This window comes from Nyctereutes procyonoides, unplaced genomic scaffold (assembly GCF_905146905.1).
Source record: "Nyctereutes procyonoides isolate TBG_1078 unplaced genomic scaffold, NYPRO_anot_genome, whole genome shotgun sequence".
Taxonomy (NCBI): domain Eukaryota; kingdom Metazoa; phylum Chordata; class Mammalia; order Carnivora; family Canidae; genus Nyctereutes; species Nyctereutes procyonoides.
In genome coordinates this window covers 58,315,191-58,335,574 of record NW_026575133.1, presented here as the reverse complement: position 1 = coordinate 58,335,574, position 20,384 = coordinate 58,315,191, and the positions used below count along the sequence as shown (strand labels likewise).

The window sequence follows — 20,384 nt, the reverse complement described above, 5'->3', positions numbered from 1 at the left end:
GTTCAACAATGTCATTCATGTACGCATTTAATAGTATATCTTAGGACACCTTTCCACAGCAGTAGGAGATGTAACAACTTTTTTAACCGGCTTCCTTTTGGACACTTGGACACTGGACAGATGTTGGAATTGTTTTCCAGGTTTTTTTTCTTTCATTTTTTGTATATAAATAACTCTCTGTACAGATATTTTTGCTTAGCTGTGAGAAGCAATCTGAAGGATCTAGCCTCAGAAGTGAAATTTCTGGGTCAAAAACGTGGGTTTTTAAATGTTAGTAGATACCATCATTGTTCTTCAAAAGTGTAGCGCCAATTTACACCTCTACCAGTGTTATGTTTGAGCGCCGGGTTTCCCACACTCTTGAATTTAATCATTACCCATCATTAGCATCTCCTTTTGATTCCCATTTCTTAAAACTTTGAGTGAGTTTAAAGATACTCATATATTTGCAGGTTATTTTTATTTCCCAGTGAATTGTTGATAATCATCACCTGTTTTTCAGTGGCTTTTTCTTAGAAATTTATAAAAATTTTGTGCATATTAAATTTTTCCTATAAATATTTTCCTTGGCTTATTGTTTATTTTTTGCTTATACTTGTTTGGTTTGATTTTTGCCTTTTTAAAAATCAGTTGTGGATTTGTTTTGCTTGTTTTTTTTTTTGGCTGCTGGGTTTTGTGTCATGATTAAAGATCTTCCTGTACTTCAAAATTATTTTGAAAGTTTCATCCATATTTTAAGTATTTTTATAGTTTCATGTTTTAACTTTAGTGTATCTGGGATTTATTTTGGCTTAAGGAATGAAGATAGAGAGCCAGCCTTGTTTTGCAAATGGCTAGCTGTGGTCTCAACACCATTTTTTTTGAGCACTCTCTTCTTTCCATAGAATCCTTAAATTTGAGATTGGAGATTTTCTGATTGATAAATATTTTGTGTTTACAGTGCCATTTAGATGTGTTGGGGAAAGTGCACACGTAAATACTTATTGTAGAATTTCCATGTAAATTAAGGCTGCTGCTACAACTAAACAGTACAAGGAATAAACAGCTTATGATCAGGAAATAAAAAAGAATGCTTATGGTTTTTGCTTAGATTAGGGAATGAGATGTGCAATGTCAGAAGGGAGATCTTAGAATGTGTAAAGTGCTGGGATCAAAAAGTAATCTAAGAAGAGATCATAATAATCAGGTTGCAGGTTCACTCCTAGTACATCATGTAATAACCCTTTGTGTTAAACGAAAACCAGTCCAAACTAAGGAAATTATTTTCATGAGAATGTATTTTACATTGATATTCTTAAAATAACAGGCATTTTAACAGAAATTTGGTTCTGTGATTTGTTTACATTTATAACTACCTTACTGGAAGTCATTGATCTTATTAAATGGGAGACCTCAATGGGACATTCCTGATGTGACAAGTGGAGTTTTATGATTAGTATAACTTAAAACTGAGAATAAGGTTACTTGTCTTGGTAAGCTACAAAACATGTCTTCTGAGTCATAAATTTTTGTTACTTTATCATTCAAGTCCTTGAGCCAAGTAGGAGTAGTGAGAGTTGTGCAAAGGATAGTGGTGCTGTATTTGTTGTTGCAGTCTCTAGGCTGGGTGGATTGGTTCAGAGAAAGGATAGGACTGTAACTTCTTAAAACAAAACAGGCTATGACTGAAGCAAAAAAGAATGAGGATAAAAGTTACTTAAGGAAGGATCCAAGTTTTGGGGAGGCAAATGAAACATCTTGTTACTTTTAGTTTTTGCCCAAGAATGGTAGCAAACAGGATGAGCTGAGAGGAACCCTGGGGTGAATAGGGTTGTCTTTGTTGATGTGGGACAAATTTGGTATTTACAGATATGTGAATGTTAGAGGCATAATGTAGAAAAAGTGTATCAATTATGTTTTTTCTGGAATTTGCTGGGATCTATAACACGTGTGGTAAAGGAAGGAGGAGGGACTACCTTAGAAATAAGACCAACGTTCAGTTTTCCTTGATTAAAATCTGAATATATCAAAATACAAAACTGTTAGAATGATTTTATGAGCATCAGTGGGAAGTGAACTTCCAAAAGCTTATTGATTTAAAAAAATACATTTTCACTTCATGCAAACCATAACCTAAAACTTAGGTAACACTCAATTCTTTTCTTCTTTATTCTAAATATTTAAGTGTAAATTACAAGTTATTACTTTAAAGGATGACTCTGAAACCTATAAACTTCAGAGTCAAACCATTACATTTGTCTAGATATTGAAAGTAATTGGACTTCACCTGAAAAATGACAGAAGATCAGCAAACTCGGAAGTATGTTTACTATTCATGATTTAAGGTGAACATTGAGCTTAAATTGATTTGTTTTGATATTTTTTGGTAATGTACCATGTTCCCACAGAATTAAAGGCTTTCATTGGCATACGTAGATCCAGCAGAGAATGCAAAGCATTAAATAATAATGTTGTTAGTATAGACACTACTGATAATTTAGTAATCCTATATAATGGAAGTATAGAAGTGGTGTAAAAAAATCTCAGACGCTATTTGTCTTCATTACACCATAGTTAGGGCCAGTTCTTGAAGTGTAACTTTGGCAGCAGAACTTCTGAGTTTTAAATTATGGCTTCAGTTGAATGAAGGACTCTTACATTAAGTGATTTTTGAAGGTGCTTGGCTGATTTAACCTTGTGAAATAGTGTGAGACATTTATATTTAGGATTGAAACTACTAGTGCTCTCGAAATGGAGGAGAATTAATTTTCAGGATTAATGAGGATTTTGGAAATATAAGCTTCACACTACAGAGACCAAATAATGGCTGGATGTCACTTGCAGCATAAGATTTAGGCTTCTCAATGGATTTTGTTTTAAATCCTACAGTCTCATTCTCTTGTCATATATACTGCCCGCACAGCAATCCTTATTTTCTGTCTCCTTAGTATGATAGCCCAGACTTGAGACAAAAACTTCAGAAACAGCAAGGACCCCACTTGCTAATGTCCAGAACCCAGCTCTCCTATCACCATTTGGCTTCCAGTGCTTAGAAACATTCAGTACTTGTAGAATGAGTGAATCCCTTATTTTGATTTTAGAAACAAGCTAATTTTCATGTACTACCAGCGCTGCTATTGGAATTAGGAGTTTCTAAATACAGAAAAATATGTTTCTAGGGCCAGCCTGCTCTGGTTCAGCATCATACTTTGCTTGCCTTGGTTTTTTTGCACAAAGAAAGCTAAGTTGCTATTCAGTGTCATTAGCTTCATTAATGATATTGTTATGTTTAACTTCGTAACAAAAAACAAACAAAAAAAGGAACATTTCAGAATCTTAGGAGATGAATAAAATACTAGTGTAGCTCTGTAAGAACCGCCTTAGAATTAAATTATCATAGTTACTGTAACGCCTGGCAGCTGATGGGATAAGAAGAACAGCCTTTCATTCTAAATAGGATTGTGATGCTCTGGATAGAAATGTGTACATTTTCATTTTTCTGTGATAAAAATGGCTTTTGATATTTTATGTGTCATGTTAGAGATTTCATTCCATGATCATTTGTTCATTCACATGTATTTTTATTTTTAGCTCTAAGCGAAAGACATGAGGCCTAAGACTGAGATGAGTTTGTTTTGAGGCCATCTGATTTCTGACTAGAAGGTGTGCGATCGCCTCGTCCTGAAACCACTGCAAACAGAATGGTAATGGCAAAACCTGAGAGAGAGAGGCCTTCATGTTTTTCCATGTCTGTTCTCTTATCCCAATTCCTTCTTTAAGAAAACAAAAATCTTAAGTTGTGAACAAAAAGTATTAAGCAACTTGTGGATATATTCTAACTAAACTGGTTCAAATGTAAATAGCTGTGTAAATTGATGTATTGATTAAGCCATTTGTTTTATCTTTTTAGTGAGCTCTAGTGAGTGACTTTTAACTAGTGACAAAATATCTCTTATATGTGAAAACACCCATTAGGAATTTGCAGATTGAAATAATTATCTTCCTTTGAAAAGTAATAGGGTGTGCTTTAAAAGGGGCTACAAAAATAAAATAAAATAAAATAAAAAAATAAAAGGGGCTGCAGACTTAAGTTTCTCAGACTAGAAAGTAAGGGTCTTATCGCAGCTTTCTTTTGCTGTCATAAAGAATTTTGATGTCTTATGTATGCTTTTTTGTTTTTTTTTTTCTTTTTAAGATGTAAAGTCCTGTGAAGAATGTTAGTGGTGTCAGTTAACTCTGCTTTAATTATCACAGGTAACTTAGTTCAAAATATATTTTATAGTTGAGGAGACACTGTTTGTCTTTATTACAGTAAAACGTCTTTTGGGGGTGCTGCTATTTATTTATTCCTGTTGACCATGTCCTGTTAAAATAATGACGTAGCAGAGCTTAGAAGGCAGTTCCTAGGCTTAATTCCCTGGGAATAGAATTCTAGTAGGTTCTTTGTTCAAGTTCAGATTTTATACTAAGCCATCTTTTCAGAGCAAGTGGTTATTTGATCTTTCTTTGTACTACATGTACTAGCATTCATAGCAAAAATAGTACCACAAATTTACTTATGTTTAGCCTAAATTACACATTTGTTTAATTGATGGCATGCCAAGAAAATGAAATTGTCATCCCATCTCAGAGGATGAGACAGAGGGCAGATTCTACGGAACTGTGACAACTTAATGTATTTTTAAAAGTCATACTTATTTTCCTGTTTTCTTCAGGGACTCTGTTGTTGCTCTAGTTCTACCTTCCCTCATTTCTCTACCAGAAAGCATTTTCTTATACACTGTATTGCAGATATATCTTAAAAACAATATTTTCTCCAATGTCGAGAGTGACTTAAATTCTTAAAATGTATTTTCATTTATATACGTGGCTTTCTGTGATGATAGACTTATTCACATGCCATGTAAATCCAGGAACTATGTAGGTTGACTGGAGTGTCATGATTTTATATCTGCGATCTCAGTTTATACTTAAATAAGTCAGTCTAGCTTTGTCCTTAAAGAGAAACAGATACAATGGTTGTTTCTTTGTTTTCCATATATTCTGCTGTGTTGTTCTATTCTTCTGAAATGTGAACTTTGAACTCTTTTCTGTGGAAAAATTAAATAGGCTAATCTAAAAAAGCAGTTTTTAAGCTAACTGTAGAAGAATTGTTCATATAGTTCACTTTTATGTATTAATGCTTTAATAAGAAACAAGTACTGATCATTTTTATTTTTTGAAATTCTTGTTTCTTATGTTTACCCTTATAAAATTTTTTTTTTCAAATAAATCCTATCTAAATTGACCCTTTATAAGGTTAAAGAACTTTGAAAGTCATCTGTTGTATTTCATGTGCTAAAAGTTAGTGGGGAAGAAGTACGAAGACTGTAACCACTGTTAATTGACTAAAAATGTGGTTTCTAAAGGTGTGTGTTCTGTAAGAATGAAATCAGTAATTTTAGTCCTGCATCTGAATGTCTGTCACCATAATGATAACTTTTAAAAGAAAATCTAGAGCTAATGCTACTTTAATTTAAAGCCTGAAATTGTAAATGTGAAGGTATTTAAATATTAAATAGGTGATATGTTTGAGTATAGTTTAATATTTTTCTTAATAAGTAAACTGCCTTGTTTCTAAGCAGAACTTTAATGTTTAGACTTGTGAGCTTATAACTGTAAGATGAGAAACATTAAAGTGTCATTTTGAAAAATAAAAAGTAAATATTGACCTTTTCTAAGAAAGTTTTTTCCTTTTGACATTGTTTAATTTTTTTTCCTTTTTGTTTTTTAGGTTTGCAATTTTTTTTGGTGATGGCATGTTCAGAATCTTGGATCCCTAAGTTGAGTGTATTGGAAATATTTAGGAACTCTGGAAATTATTGCTTTGTGTATATAATGACTTACTAGGAGAATCAGTAGCTTTAATAAAAAAAAAGTCTGTAGAAGAATAGATACTATAATTTTGTGTTTCTCAGTTGACATGCATGTCTCAAATTCTCATCTACCAGTATTAGTGTCATTCTCTGGAGATAGTTATAGTTTGAAGATTTGGGGGCTGCCATGTTTTCCCAGGCAGGTTATGTCATCCTCCCATGCTGTGTTGGTCAGCTCCTTTTCCTTTCTATCTACCTTGCAGGGTAGCTTACTTAGACCAGAGGTAATTAATGATCAGGAGGAGACAAGTGACAGTCCTATGAATAGTCATTATAGAATTTCAGCCTGGAAATGACCTCAGAATGGTCTGTATTAGAATATGCAGATTTTATTCAAATACACTTGTGACCAAATGCTGCTGATTTTTGAATTGGATATTATTATATAGGACAGAAGTGCTAATGAGGAAAAAGAGCTGTTCCCTCTCTCCCCTATTGTTGGGTGCATGAATTAGTGCGAAGTAAAATGAACAAGAGATAGTATTAGTATAAAAGGGAAGGAGGAAAAACAAAACTTTGAATCTCCAAGAAGGAATACTTCCCCTTAAAAATTTGCAAGTTAGCTCTATTCCACGTACCTGAACACAGTATTTTAAAACCATAGACTCATTTTCATGTAGACCCAGAATATGAACTCTAGGGTATGCTTGACCAGAGGAGTACCTGGAGAACTTGTTATTTGACAGGAGAATCAGGCAGTCCCTGGGTGAGTCCATGGTTGACTGCTGGGATGAAGAGATTTGAGGAACTTTGTGGAGGCAGTTTTTTTTGATAGTCAAATACAACAGCCTTCTTACACCTCTGACCAAAAATGGGGAAAGATTGCTTTTTAAGACTGTCTTTAGAACAACTTGAAAGAGGAGAATTCATTCAAGGAACTATAGACTAGTAGCTCAGTAGAATGTTAATGTATTCATTTATTGCAAGTTTTATTATTGGTAGATTATCCAATAATGTGAAAGTTTGTGTATAACCAAAGTTTTCATAACATTTCTATTAGAAGGCTTCTAGAAGCTAAATAAGATACCCTGTAGCATAACCCCCACCCCTTTGCTTTAAGAAGATTTGACTGATATATATTTAATAGATGGCACAACGAAAACATGAGATTTTTAAAAATCAAGTTACATTTTAATTTAAATGTGCATTGCCTATTTGCTGCTTTCCGATTACAACTAGCTTTTAAAAAACCCTGCTTCTGTGATACTTTTGTCAATAGAGGTGTTTCCTCTAAGACAATTCCAGCCACAATATTGACTGGGCCTCAGCATTTGATATACCCAAAAGGAATAAGGCAGACAGGAAAAAAACTTGGTCTCTACTGGAATGAATATTTTAAAAGCCTTCTTAAATTCTGAACACTTTGCATACAAAGGAAAGAGACCCAAGAGAGGGAAAAAGTTAAGAGCCCAAGAATAAAAAATGGTGGTGAGGATGGGGGATATACTCTTACATAGTTAACCTAAGGTGTGAGGGAAATTAAGTTCCTGGAGAGATTATGAGGCTTTATATGAAATCCCTGGGACAGCAGACATTCTAATATTCAGTTGGGTAGTTCACACTAGCATGCAGTAGTATTTTAAGGCTAGTGACAGTTGATCTGGGGAAATATTAGTGTGTTTCTTAACAGTGAGTTTGACTTTTATTTTAGCATGTTATAAATGGGTGTGCAGCTCAAAGATGAACATCATTCAAAATAAGTGTCTTCAATATTAGAGAAAATATTATTAAAAAAGGATCTTTTGTCCCTGTTGTATAACTTTAGAAAGTAATGTAGAATACAGAGCATAATAGAGAATTGATGGCATGAATATAATCAGTATTTGATGGTTGCTTTCTAGAAACTTCTAAATAAAACCTGACTTTTGTTTAATGTTGTCCTTAGTTGTACTGTAACAGAATTTTAGTGGGAAAATATGTACCTTCGTGGGTCACCATATTCCATAGTCTGGCACATCACTGTGAAAGTTTAGAAGTCTGACTCAGTTTCCCTGAGGAGGAACAGAGTTTTGTAAATTTTTGTACAGTAAGTACATAGGGACCCACAGAGAAAGTGAGCCTAGAACAATGAATGGTTCTTTGTATTTTGGTACCTTTAGACCCCTTTATAAATGAGGGTAACTTTCTCCAACAAGACTGTAATTTCTGAGGGTAGAGAGACTGCCCTGGTCAGGAAGCCCTGATCTAAAATATCATCTTCATTTTTCTTCTGACCTTGCTTTGACTTTATTGTCATTCTCTGTCAGGGGTTCTCTGTCGCCTTTGAAGGGAGCTTCAAATCTTGAAGGATGTTTATACTGCCTTGTTACATTGAACTGAAGCCACAAGTCCAGAGCTTTGTAATATAACGGAGCAAACCTTGACTACAAAGAGCTGCCCCACAAGTACAGTGGTAAAAATAGAGCTGAGGCACAAAAGTATGGCACAGCCTTCTAGGTAGTACCTGCTTCCTGCCGGTGTAGGGGCGTTTACTCCATAGTAAGTTGAGTATTGATGTTTTGTTTTTTAAATGGACATATTTCTTCTAAAATCCCTAATTATTATAAAAGTTTTCTACCTAAGTCTCGAGACCCCTTTTTCCTCATATGTTAGGATGTCACATTAATGGTATAAAATGTGTATTTCCAATTAACATAGTAACTGGGAACTTGCGATTCTGTAACTTTGTGACTCTGAAATTTAGAACACATTCTCAGGAAAATTGTTGAGATTCCCAGGTAATTCCTTCTCCATTCCTTTCAAGTTCCTGAATGTATGATTGTTTCCGAACCTTATTAAGCCATTTATAAGATTAGACAAAACTGTCTTCGGTTCTATTTTGACACAGAATGGATACATTTGATTTATCTTATTAGAAATGTGTTTTAACAGAAAATTCTATTTGAATGGCTCTAATCTTCACTTTGGAATCTCAGATCCCCTGCTTGTTATGTTGTTCATTGGGACTTTCCTGCCAAAAACAGCTTTGCTGAGAAGATCATCCTTGAAAAATCAAGAAATCTGAAGAAACTGATTTGGGGATTGAGTAAACAGATGGAAGAGCACAGTCAGATTGACAACTGCAGCACACTTTGGAAACGTAGACTGCATTGCTTTTGTACATGAAACAATTTGACTGTTTTATGGCCTGGACCTATAGAGCAAGAAAACCACCTCATGAAATGTATCTTTGCCATAAGAGAGCATACTCTGGCCTCTAAAACCTTTCTGTCAGAACAGCCTGCTGGTGACTAGCTCACACTGATGGAGAGAGCCCAGAGCTTTGCACAGGACTGGAAGTTAGACGTCATGTTCTGGACTCAAAGGTGTTTGTAAATTTCCCCTGGGAATATAGTGTTGGGGGCTTTTTTTTTGGGGGGGGGGAGGGGCTTTTTTAATACCTGTCTCCCCCGTGCTTTGCATGTCCCCCGAGAAAGGCACCCGAGCCCATCTGTGCCCCGATTCTTGTTCCCTGGCCATCCGTTTCTGCACCATTGACTTAAAGGTGGGGGAAATGTGGAGCATACAGGATTCCAGCATCCTGTTAAATCCATCCCGCTTAATCCCTCCCAGGCAATCGTATTGCATTTCCTTTTCAGTCTTTCTCAATGTTGCCTAAGTTTGAGCCCCTTGATTAGGTCAAGATAGAATGAAAACTCCACCATTTCAGGCTTCTTCCTTCCCATTGCCATGTTTTGTCTGGCCCGTAGCGGGAGGTTTGCAAGTCAGCTTACTGTAAAAGAGTCCACTTATGTCCTTTCCTCTCCATCTCCCTTCCTGCACGTTCTGGTCTAGAAATAAAGCAGATCTAGACTTGGGGACTTGGGCTGTGCAAAGTGTGCCTATAGAAATTCACAGCACTGTATTTAGAGCTGCGGTGTTGACTGTCGTCTCCTTTGTACCTCTGCCCTGTGCTGGGGACTCTGTTGGGTGTGGGGGCCCTCTTCCTCTCCAGCAGCTGACTCTCTTGAGGCCAGGAGTAGACCTCATGGTGCCATAGGTACAGAGAAAACCACAGCTGACCTCTGTGAGAGCTTCCTAGTTCTGGGGTCATGAGTTCATGAGGTCAAGTTACCAAGATCTTTGTGTCCTGCCCTGGACCCTAGTCAAAGCTGGGCACGTGCAGAGAAGGTCATCATGTCAATAGGATTTTGAAAGTGAGACTTGTCCAAAAATAGACCACATTTCAGGGTAACCATGAATCCACATTGACTGTTCTGGTGTGTCTTACTTTAAACAAAATAAAAGAGTATCCCTTAAAAACACTACCAAATTACCATGATGTGCAAAATGTGATATTACTCCAAAAATAATTTTTACAAGTGCCTTTCAGAAATGTGCAAATGTGTTTTGTGTAAAAGAGTATATACTGTGTGTAACAATTTTCTGATTCTTGCTCTAATAAATATTAAACTTAAGTGGTCTCAGTATTTTAAACCTAATAGTTTGAAATTATTTTTTGAGTAAAAATTTAAAGTATATAATATTTTTACTTTTCATGTAATGTGCAAAGTATTCTTAGAAGCTACTTACATGTGTTTGTTTTCCACATGTAAAACGACTGAATAGGGGCTGTGTCTTCAGTAAGAGTTTCTGAAGCTTTGGCTGTAATTACCAAGTGCTCAGGATTGGGCTGACTGGAAATGTATATTGAGCTTTTCTGTGTGAATGCAGCAAACTGTCCAAATAAAGTAGCTTTGTACCCTTGAAGGAGCTTTTACTAATTAAATTTTTATTAAATATCGGTAAGTTAAAGGAGAGGAAAGGAACAAAGGACATGTAAATGAGGGTCTAAACTAGTGGATTGTGCCCTTTGGCTGTCAAAGGTAACAGTGGTAGTGAGTCCTGGGAATGGGGTAGGGGCGGCAGTGTAGTTTGTAGAGAAGAGAAAGACACCCATCCAGCATCAGTAGTGGGGGGTGGGGTGGGGGCCAGTAGGGGTTGGAGTGGCAGTCAGTATGTGTGAGCTGTGCTCCATGGACCTGAGTCCAGGGTCCAGGAAGCTTGGTCCTGGAAGTCCGTCCCCACATTGCTGAATGCCCAGCCAAGGATGGGTGCCAGTTGGAGGCAAAACAGGAAAAAGAGAAGGATGGGCTGGGGACTTCAAAAGTTTTTTCCAGTTTCAAAATTGCCCTTTTAAACTTTTATGTCATTCCCTCTACTGTGTACCCTTGGTAAAATAAAAAGCTTGCCATGTCAAATTAGTTCGGTAAAGATACTTTAAAAAAATTATCAACCTGTGAAATCAAAAGGCTGCATACTGCTTGCTTGGTTCTTGGAAATGTTCAGGATTAACATACTAAGGTCCCCGTTGTTTATCCTATGTCCCATTGAACAGTTTGGGTAGGTTTAGATAATTACTTCAACATTGCTATATAGTGGGAATCACGGTCTTAAGCTAATTAAGGTAGCAGTTAAGGGGTGCCTGGCTGGCTCAGTCAGTAGAGCATGTGATTCTTGATCTCAGGAACGTGAGTTCAAGCCCCACACTGGGTGTAGAGATTAATTTTAAAAAAGAAAACATAGTTAAAAGGACAGCTAGTATCATCCTGTTTCAACCAACGGTTGACCAAGAACTCCTGGAAATCTCCTACAGATTTCCAATAGCTTTAAGTGAAGATAAACGGAAACCTCAAATAACACAAAGTAAAAATCCCACTACAGTACAAATTCTGAGGAAATCATTTATTACCTTGCAGATAAGTTTTCAGCCTGCAAAAGAGTCACCAACTTGCAGAAAAATTCTACACTGAAAGTGACCAGAAACGGTGCAATGGTTATAAATTGTGTTATTTCTGCTTATCTCCAGTAATAAGTTTAAGATGGACTCTACTATATACCATTGCTTGTGTGTGACTATTTTATATCCCATATGCTTAACGTGCTAGCTGCAGTAAGTGATATATTCATATGTGTGTGTGTGTGTGTGTGTGTGTGTGATGCCGTGAGTTTTCAAGAAAGATACCGAGATTTCTTCCTTTGGCATCTAAAGATGAAGGTTGGTATCCTTCCTAAACAGGTGCTTGTAGGCAAGTTCAGAGGAAGTCCATGGCCTCTAGTCATGCTTTGCAGAACTCCAAAGTACCTCCCTTTATCTCGGAGATATTGCAAATTTCTCACCCAATTCTTCATTAGGGAAAGCTTGCCATATTCTACATTGTTTTCCTTAGAGACTTTTTCTTAGGAGACCCAATTTTGAATTATTAAACCCAGGGCTAAGATTAGTGAGGCAGACACCTGCTTTCTGTATTCATTGGGACTTGAAAGCAAGTAGGAAATTGATTTGAGGGATGTTCTGGACTTCATTTGCTGTGTGCTTGACATCCTTTCCTGCTGGCAGAAGACTCAGTGTGAGGGTTTGTAAATTTCCTCAATCCTGGAGGGCATCGCTTTGCCGTCAAAATTTTGGGTTAAATATTTTGAACGTTCTCATGTATGTAGCAGAGAAAAGTTTGTAAATAGACACATACTGATTGAAATCATTTCACCATAGATTGACCATTTGACCAAAGATTTGCCACTTTGTATTTGGAAGAAAAAATAGAAATTACTTACTGCGGGTCTTTGATGATGGTTACAAGCAGGAAATTTAGTTTCTCTCTCCAATATTTCAGTCTTGCTCCAAACCAAGTTACATTTTTAGTCAAATCATATCTCAGCACTTTTCCATTAGGAATGAGGATTTTCTTTAGCTCCTGAGGGGCTCCTGGTGGCCTTTCCAAGTGCCCTTTTAACCTAAGAAAACTGCATCACAGAATGAGTTCCGCCATTTTAAAAGCCCCATTTGTGGGATCTTCTGGAAAAATACTGAAATACATCATCATTGTAACATAGTTTACCACTTTCAGAAATGAGGAATTATCCTTAAGTCCTAGGCCAAGCGAAGGCAAATGTGTGGTTCACAGATCGCTGTCTATGCCTCTGGCTGTTCTTGTTGGGTCTGATTCAGCATACTTCCGGTGTGGGGGCTGCTGAGTGGCACAGTGTCTGAGCACTTGAGCTTCTTGATGATTTTAGGAAGTCAGACAGGTGTTGGGAGCATTGCTTTTCACATCTACCAGCAGTAAGCAATTCCGGTTTGCTTGCTTTTTATGTAACATCTAGGAAGTCACTGTAGCAAACCGCAGTTCTCCCTTCTTCTAGATTATGATGTTTAGATTTATCTGTTTAAATTAAGAAGTAAGGTTAATTCCATAGCTGCCATTTCCTCAGGGGGGGAAAAAAGTGCCAGCCGCAGATGACCTAGAATTCCATCTTGGACTATTACGTAAGTCTTAAAAATCTGATTTAAAAAATGATAAATTTGCTCTGAGAGAGCAAAAGAGTGTAAAAGTCTTTTCTCTCACTTTTCCACCAGAAAAGTGGCCCCCTCTGGTAGTGAAGCTGATGACCACCTGAAAGGTTTGAAATTAAGAGCAAGAATCAGGAAAAGGTGTTAGCAGGGAAGTGGCACCAGGACAGAGTAGAAATCCTTAAAATGCAACATTCACTGGCCAGTGCTGTTGGTTTATCCGTGTTTTTTTTTTATGACTGAGCAGACCAGGGCTGAGCCCTGTAAACTCTGGCCTCTTCCAGCCCTGTTTTTCATCCTTACCTTGACGGAAACTCAAATTCTCGAGAATGAAATGTTTCAGCCCACGTGTACACTGGTGCCTCACAGGGCATCAGATCATGAGTGGGCAAGGGCTCTTGATCCTTAACGTTGTGCCTGGAAACACTACATATCTCCACACTCAGAGTTCTCACTAGCCTTTCTGGCTTCCTGCTTCTCCCTACCTTTTCAGAAAGTCTACAGCAAAAATAATTTTTGTAAAAAGCTGTTTGGTAGGGGAACTAGGTGCAGTTGGACAGGACACTGGAGTGAATTGTTTGTTCATTCCTGCAGCATACTGATGGGTGCTTGCCAAATGACAGGCGCTCTTCTAGGCACTTTGAGGAAAGAACACACAAAGCGTGGAGTTCACACAGTAGCAGAGCGGAACAGACCCAGCCTGTAGACTATCATCCCATGGAACAAATGGAGAAGGGCAGAGCACCTGCAATTGGGACGCCAGTGTGGGATGGAAGGGCAGGTCTTCATTCTTCAGGAGCTCAGAGTAGACCTCGTTGGGAAGGTGAGATTTGAGAGTATACCTCGTTGGTATAGATTGGAGATGACAGGCTTATCTTGAGGAAGAGAGAAAATAAAATACTGGGGAGTTTCCAACAGTTGTATACTGTCTTTTTCAGCCACTTGGTCCTGGTAGCCCTCCCTGCATCTAGATGCAGCTGTGCACACTCCTCCTTGTTTTTGCTACTGTTGTTTCTCCTACCTCGATTTTTCTTTTCCAGGGCCAGGCCCACGTGGCCCCTCAGTGACATGATTTGGGGATTGAGGCAGCATGATCATAACACGCAGCTAGACAGGATGGCAAATATCCTCCAGGAGTGCAAGGGTCCCTCTGGGGAAGGATGAGCTTTTGGAAGGGGCCCTCCGGGGCGCCTGGCTGGCTCAGTTCGTGGAGCACGCTCCCCTGATCTTGGGGTTGTAAGTTCGAGCTCTATGTTGGGGGTAGAGATTATTAAAAATAATAAATAAACTTAAAAACCAGCAAGGGCCCTCTAGGGCAGGCAGTGTTTATTCCATAAGGAGGTCCCAGGAGGCCAGGCAGGGGCAGCACCAGGAGCAACAGCAGGCCAGGATGAGCATGGTCAAGCAGCAGATCATGGAGGCCCCCAAAGTTCATGCTGAAGAGTAGAGGTTCCATTCTGCAGGTGGGAGGGGGCCCAGGCTGTCCTCTGTGGCTCCTCCCGTGTGGGACTTTCACCTGAGGATAGCCTAGAATTGTTGGCTCCCATGGGTTCGCAGTTTATGATCTCTGGCAAGTGAGGGAGGACTGAGAGGTGGTTGGTAATGATTCCTCTCTTCCGTCTCTCAAAACCTGTATTTCCAAAATGCAGATCACCTTTTATCATAAACAGGAGATAATTTATAAAAACTCAAATGGTGCAGAACGACAAAAAAGGGCAAAGTTCACTATCTCACTACTGTTAATATCCTCAGCAGCAGCAGTTTCAACTTCTCCATCATCCGTGCTCACGGCAGCCTCTGTAACCTCGGCTCTAGGGGGATGCAACCAATGAACTCCCTGTGCTGGAAATTCAGCAGTTTATAATTTTCATTATTCAGATTCCTTCCAGTTTTTCACTCTCATAAACTTGGTTTCCAATGAATAATGTTCTGTATAATAACTGCACTTACCCAATTATCTCCTTGGTGTAAATAAATGATAGACACTTCAAAAAATCGGGATGCCTAGAACAGAGGGTGGGGGTGGATGGATATGCAACACCAGAATTTAGTACAGACATTACCATCGAGCGGTTTGTGTGTGCCCGCGTGTACACTTTTGAAAGCATTTTAGTAGCAGCTAATGTCTCCAGATCTGCATAAAACGTGGTGAGCTGGGGTAGGGGAGATGGTGGTCTCTCCTTCGGGGGGGTGGTCAGGTGGGACGCCCATCTCTCCTTGGTCCAGCTGACCCATCAGGGCGGCCTGCTGCTCACACAGCACACTTGCAGGCAGCTTTCAGAACCCTGACTCCAAGGCCAATGCCGGCAGAAGCTTTTGGAATACAGGATGATGAGCACACATGATAGCCAAACTAAAACTGGAGCCTTCCAGCTTCCTCGCATGACACTGCTTTGATTCCAAGTTTTACTATTTTAATTAGGCGGATCAAAGAGACAACACGTTTTTCTGAGCTGTTGAAAATCATATGGCAAACTGCTCTGTTTTTCAATGTAGGAAGTCTTTACAAAGGTTAAGTGTGGATGATGTTCATTTGGGGCCTTTCAGGGAAACGTACCATCTGGGAGTGGGCTAATTGGATCCTTCCGTAGTGGTCTTCCACCAGTGCCCTCCCTCCCCAGCCATTTTTCATCCCTAAGTTCTCTGCATGGTTCCTGGGTGAAACCTTTTTTTTTTTTTTTAATTTTATTTATTTATTCATGAGAGACCCACAGAGAGAGGCAGAGGCAGAGACCTGGGCAGAGGGAGAAGCAAGCTCCCTGCAGGGAGCCCGATGCCAAACTCCATCCCAGGACCCCGGGATCACGACCCAAGCCAGAGGCAGAGGCTCAACCACGGAGCCACCCTGGGTGAAACCATTGTGCGCTAACCACCATGAGGGGAACTCTGTGTTTAAACACTCAATGTCCGGTTATTGTGGAAGGTTTGGCTTGGGTTGAAGTCATCAGTTCTGTTCTCTCTTCTGAAAAATGAGCGCTGCTGAATGCAGTGTAGCTCTATCGCTCTTGTACTCACCAGCCAGGCCCGTTAGCGCGTCCCCACTCCCTTCTGGGGGCCTCTGCACTGGCTGACCCCCTTGGCCTTGGAGGCTCCTCCCCAGGTCCCCCCCTGGCTCACTCCCTTGCTTTGGTTAGCTCTCTCTAAGAAGTCTCCTCATCAGGGAGGCCTGCCCTTCCCCTCCTGTCTAAAAGAGCATCCCACTCAGGCCTTCCTGATTCCTTCATAGCAGTTACCGTGAGCTGGCACTAAAGATTTGTCTCCTGCACTAACACGTCAGCTCAGAGAGGGCAGGGTTTTTGCTCTGTTCCTGAGTGTTCCTCCGAAGCCTGCAACAATAGCTGCCATATGTTAGAAAGTCAGTAAATGTGTGCTGTTCGACGAGTCAATGAATCCCCCACAATCCTCCCCAGGGACTTGTGAAGAAACCGGGAGTTTTTAACTGGAATGAAGTCAAGGACTTCGGATAAAGCAGCAATTATCTCAGGGCCCCATCTCCACAGAGGCCTGTCCTTGCCTAGCAGCGCCATTTCTGCTTCCAGCTCTGTCTCTTACCTGCATGTTCACCTGAAGCCATCGTCTCTCACGTTCCCCCAGTTTGGGGGTGACCTGTGCTATAGTAGGCACTGCCTTTAAAAAGCATCTTAGTGGATTAATTAATACATTCGCTAGGTATTTACTGAGCAGCAGCTGTGGTGCCAGGCACTATGTGAGAGGCAAGAGTGACAAAAGGCAACAGGACCCTCACTGAGCTTACTGTTCTTCTGAGTGTGAGTTTGGTTGGACAAGATCGCCCTCCTGCCACCCCCAGAGCTAAGAACAGAGCTCAGGAGGAGGGGGAGCTTTGCCCAGTGTGGGGGAGGGCTGTGTCATGGGGGGCCGGGGTATTGATGGGGAGGTGGTGGGCTGTGGGTGTAGTGTGTGGGCTCTGGGTAGAACGAGGGCAGAAATGTCAGAATGATGACATGCCTACCCCGGGGTTTGGCTTGGGCTCCCCCAGCGCTCGGGGGAGAGGGAGGAAGCTCTCTGTACTCTTGTTTTCTACTAGACTACATTAGTAAAAAAATTCTTATGACTGTCACATCTTTTAGTTAGACTTCTGTGGACTAAATTCAGAAGCTAGTAATAATTTTATTTTATTATTTTATTTTTATTTTTTGCTAGTAATAATTTTAAAGATTTCTAATTAATTTCTAATTTCTAAAGTCATTAAATATTTAAATATGGATGACTATTCCAGAAAGTTCCAAAGCCAGAGAGTCTGTTTTAAAACAACTTTTGAAAAAAAAAAAAAAAACAACTTTTGAGGGGCACCTGGATGGCTCAGTCGGTTGGGCGTCTGCCTTCGGTTCAGGTCATGATCCCCCCGGGTCCTGGGATCCAGCCCTTGCATGGCATCAGGCTCCCTGCTCAGCGCTGAGCCTTCTCTTCCCTGGTCCTGCTCTCTCTCTATCTCTTTTGAAACAACAAATTTGTATTTCTCCCACTAAAGATTCAAAAGAAAGAAAAAGAACAAAGAAAACTCTTTGTCCAACAATGCAAATAGACTAAGATACAACAAAACAGGAGCTCTAAGAGGTGATTTTTCTCACTTATGCAAACAATAAACAATGAGTCCTTCGAATATTCTACAAGAGGAGAGGTATCTTGAACTTTTCCGTAAGGAACATTTAGCTGAAAAGGGACATAATACAAACATAAATGACCATGTACCCTACCGCGTAAGTAACTCAGGGATTTGCACCAAGACAGAATTTTTGTCCTCTAGTCATGAAATTATTGAAAGCTCTACAGCTCTACAATGTGCTTTCTGACACATAATGTTCTAAGGGTGAGAAAACACCGGAAAAACCAAAGACTGGTAAGAATAGGGCTTCATTTTCAATTCACTTCATTTGTTCCTGACCCCTGGGTCGGTTAGCTCTCAGTCTTTCTCAAAGTGTGTGTGTCTCCCTGCGTGAGAGACAGAGACAGAGATAGAATAACCGAGGGATTTAGTTCAATTGCAAATTCGGACTATTTCTGGAGTGGGACTTGGAAATGCTGTTGCTTTTCCAACAGGCTGGCTGGTGAAGCCAGTACAACTGGTTCACAGACTGCATGGAATAGCAAGGCTCTTAGCCGACCAGAACTTTCACATGAATTTTTTTTTTCATAGAAACTTTATAACTCTCCTATGAGTTGAGCACTGCTGGTGTCACCTCCTTTTACACATCACAAGGCAGGTCCCAAGAGGTAGATTGCTGAAACAGAGCTTGATGCCCCATGGAGTGTTTTTATTAAGAGTTGTAGTTTGGTGGTTGCCTCATGACTTTGGGAATGGGGAGACAGAACTAAAATGACATTTTTGGAAACCCAATAGAGAAAATACTCACTTTTATGATTGCTGTTGTTATGAAGTTCCTGAGGTCTTAGAGCCAGAGCTAATGGATGAGGGAAATAGTCATGTGAGACTTCTTACACTTGCCATTTTTAGGCAACAGGAAGATAGCAGGTGGCGAGTGTCCTGCTGGTGACAAATTTAACTGTCTTTGGGAAAATGGGATTTAACTTGATTGTAGGCTGCCTTCCATCTTCCGGATGGAGCTAAAACTTGAGAGCTGGGTGGCTTTGATTTATGGAGCGCCATTCCTGTCAGATGGTACAAAGGATGTGCAAATCATATGCAAATGGGCCAAATCTCACTCAGAATTTGCCAACCGGAAACACGACATCTTTATTCCAGCCAGATTTTAGTGTGATCTTGGGGTAACTTTCAGGGAGGTCTCGACTAGGCTTACTCTTAGCTGAGAAATAGCTAAATATTGCCTAGCACAGAGAAAGGGATGAGCATGGAAATCCAGCATGGCGTTTGTGTCTGTGGGTCCTGTACCCCATTCGGGAAGAGGAGCCCCAGCTGGCCCTGGAGTGATGAGATCTAGGGCAGAGTGGGTCTCTATGGTCTTTCATTTTCAGAAGTACTTTTTTTAAGGAGAAGGCTGCTTTCTTTTTTATCAGTGTTGGTCTGACTTCCTTTTCCAAACTGTCTCTCTTGGGCATTTTCTGCTCGGCAATGCAATGGTATAGAACTATTGGATTCATCCAGTGTCTTTATTCAGTTCAAAAACATGAATGCTTTGATTTTGGTGTTCTACAAGTGTCTTGTTAGAAACATAATACAAAAAAAAAAAAAGAAAGAAAGAAAAGATAATACATGTTCAGTGCAAACATTTTGGAAACTAACGAAGTATAAAGGAAAAAAATTACTATACTCCTACTACTCAGTGATAACTATTGTTATCATTTTGATAAGTATCATTCATGAACGTATTTTACCCACTTGAGATGATGACAGTATTAAGGTTTGTTTTGGCTTGGTTTGTTTTTTGCTCTTTAAGTTTTGTAACCTACTCTTTCACATGAGTATTAGAGTGAAGGCTTTCCCAAATTCTGAAATACTATTGAAGAGATTTTTGTTGGCTTATTAGTTTGTTTTGCTAGTTGGCATTCCGTCAGATGGATATATTCTAGTTTATCTGTTTCTCCCTTACTGATTAACATTTAGTTTGCTGCCTATTGTGTAATACATTATGCTAGAGAGAATTCTTTTTTTTTTTTAAGATTTTATTTATTCATGAGAGACACACAGAGAGAGGCAGAGACATAGGCAGAGGGAGAAGCAGGCTCCTCTTGGGGATCCCCATGCGGGACTCGATCCCAGAACCCCCGAGATCATGACCTGAGCCAAAGGCAGTTGCTCAACCGCTGAGCCACCCAGGCGCCCCCACAAGAGAGAATTCTTGCACTAAATCTTTGTGTGCGTCTCTGATTATTCCTTTAGGATAAATATGGAGAAATGGAATTTTCAAGTCTAAAGATATATGTAAAATAGTGTTAATAATAATAATAATAATAATAATAATAAACGATGCCTTTTGATAAATACTAACGAGGCATGTTTCTGGAGAGGTCCATCCAATTTTTATCCTTAACCAACAATGCACACACTGGCTGTGTTGGGGGTGTTGTGTTTAAACCACCTCTTTCTGACAGTCTAAAATGATATCCCTTTGTTTTAATTTGCATATATTTGGTCTCCCGGAGACTGAATTGATTACATTTCTTTCTTTTGTGAAATGCCTCTTAGGTCCTTGGCTCCTTTTCCTTTTGGAGTTTTGTTTTGTTGTTGTTGTTTCTCAGTGATCCTTGAAAGCTCTGTCTTGTACACATATTTTCCCTTATTT

The 20,384-nt window shown here is 39.5% G+C and overlaps 1 protein-coding gene across 4 annotated transcripts in view; it reads left to right on the top strand.

Moving 5' to 3' along the window:
- The window catches only part of XKR6 (XK related 6), a 313,018-nt gene that overhangs the window by 86,790 nt on the left and 205,844 nt on the right, over positions 1-20,384 (top strand). Inside the window, exons 1-4 of one of the 4 annotated variants that reach the window (XR_008661203.1) lie at positions 758-3,683; positions 4,175-4,233; positions 5,753-8,372; positions 8,810-10,291. The exons of 1 other annotated variant lie outside the window; for it this stretch is intronic. The gene's annotated coding sequence lies outside the window, so the exon portion shown is untranslated. Of the gene's footprint in view, positions 1-757; positions 3,684-4,174; positions 4,234-5,752; positions 10,292-20,384 lie in introns of those variants that run through there. 2 more of the 4 variants (XR_008661201.1, XR_008661202.1) reach the window with 2 other exon arrangements.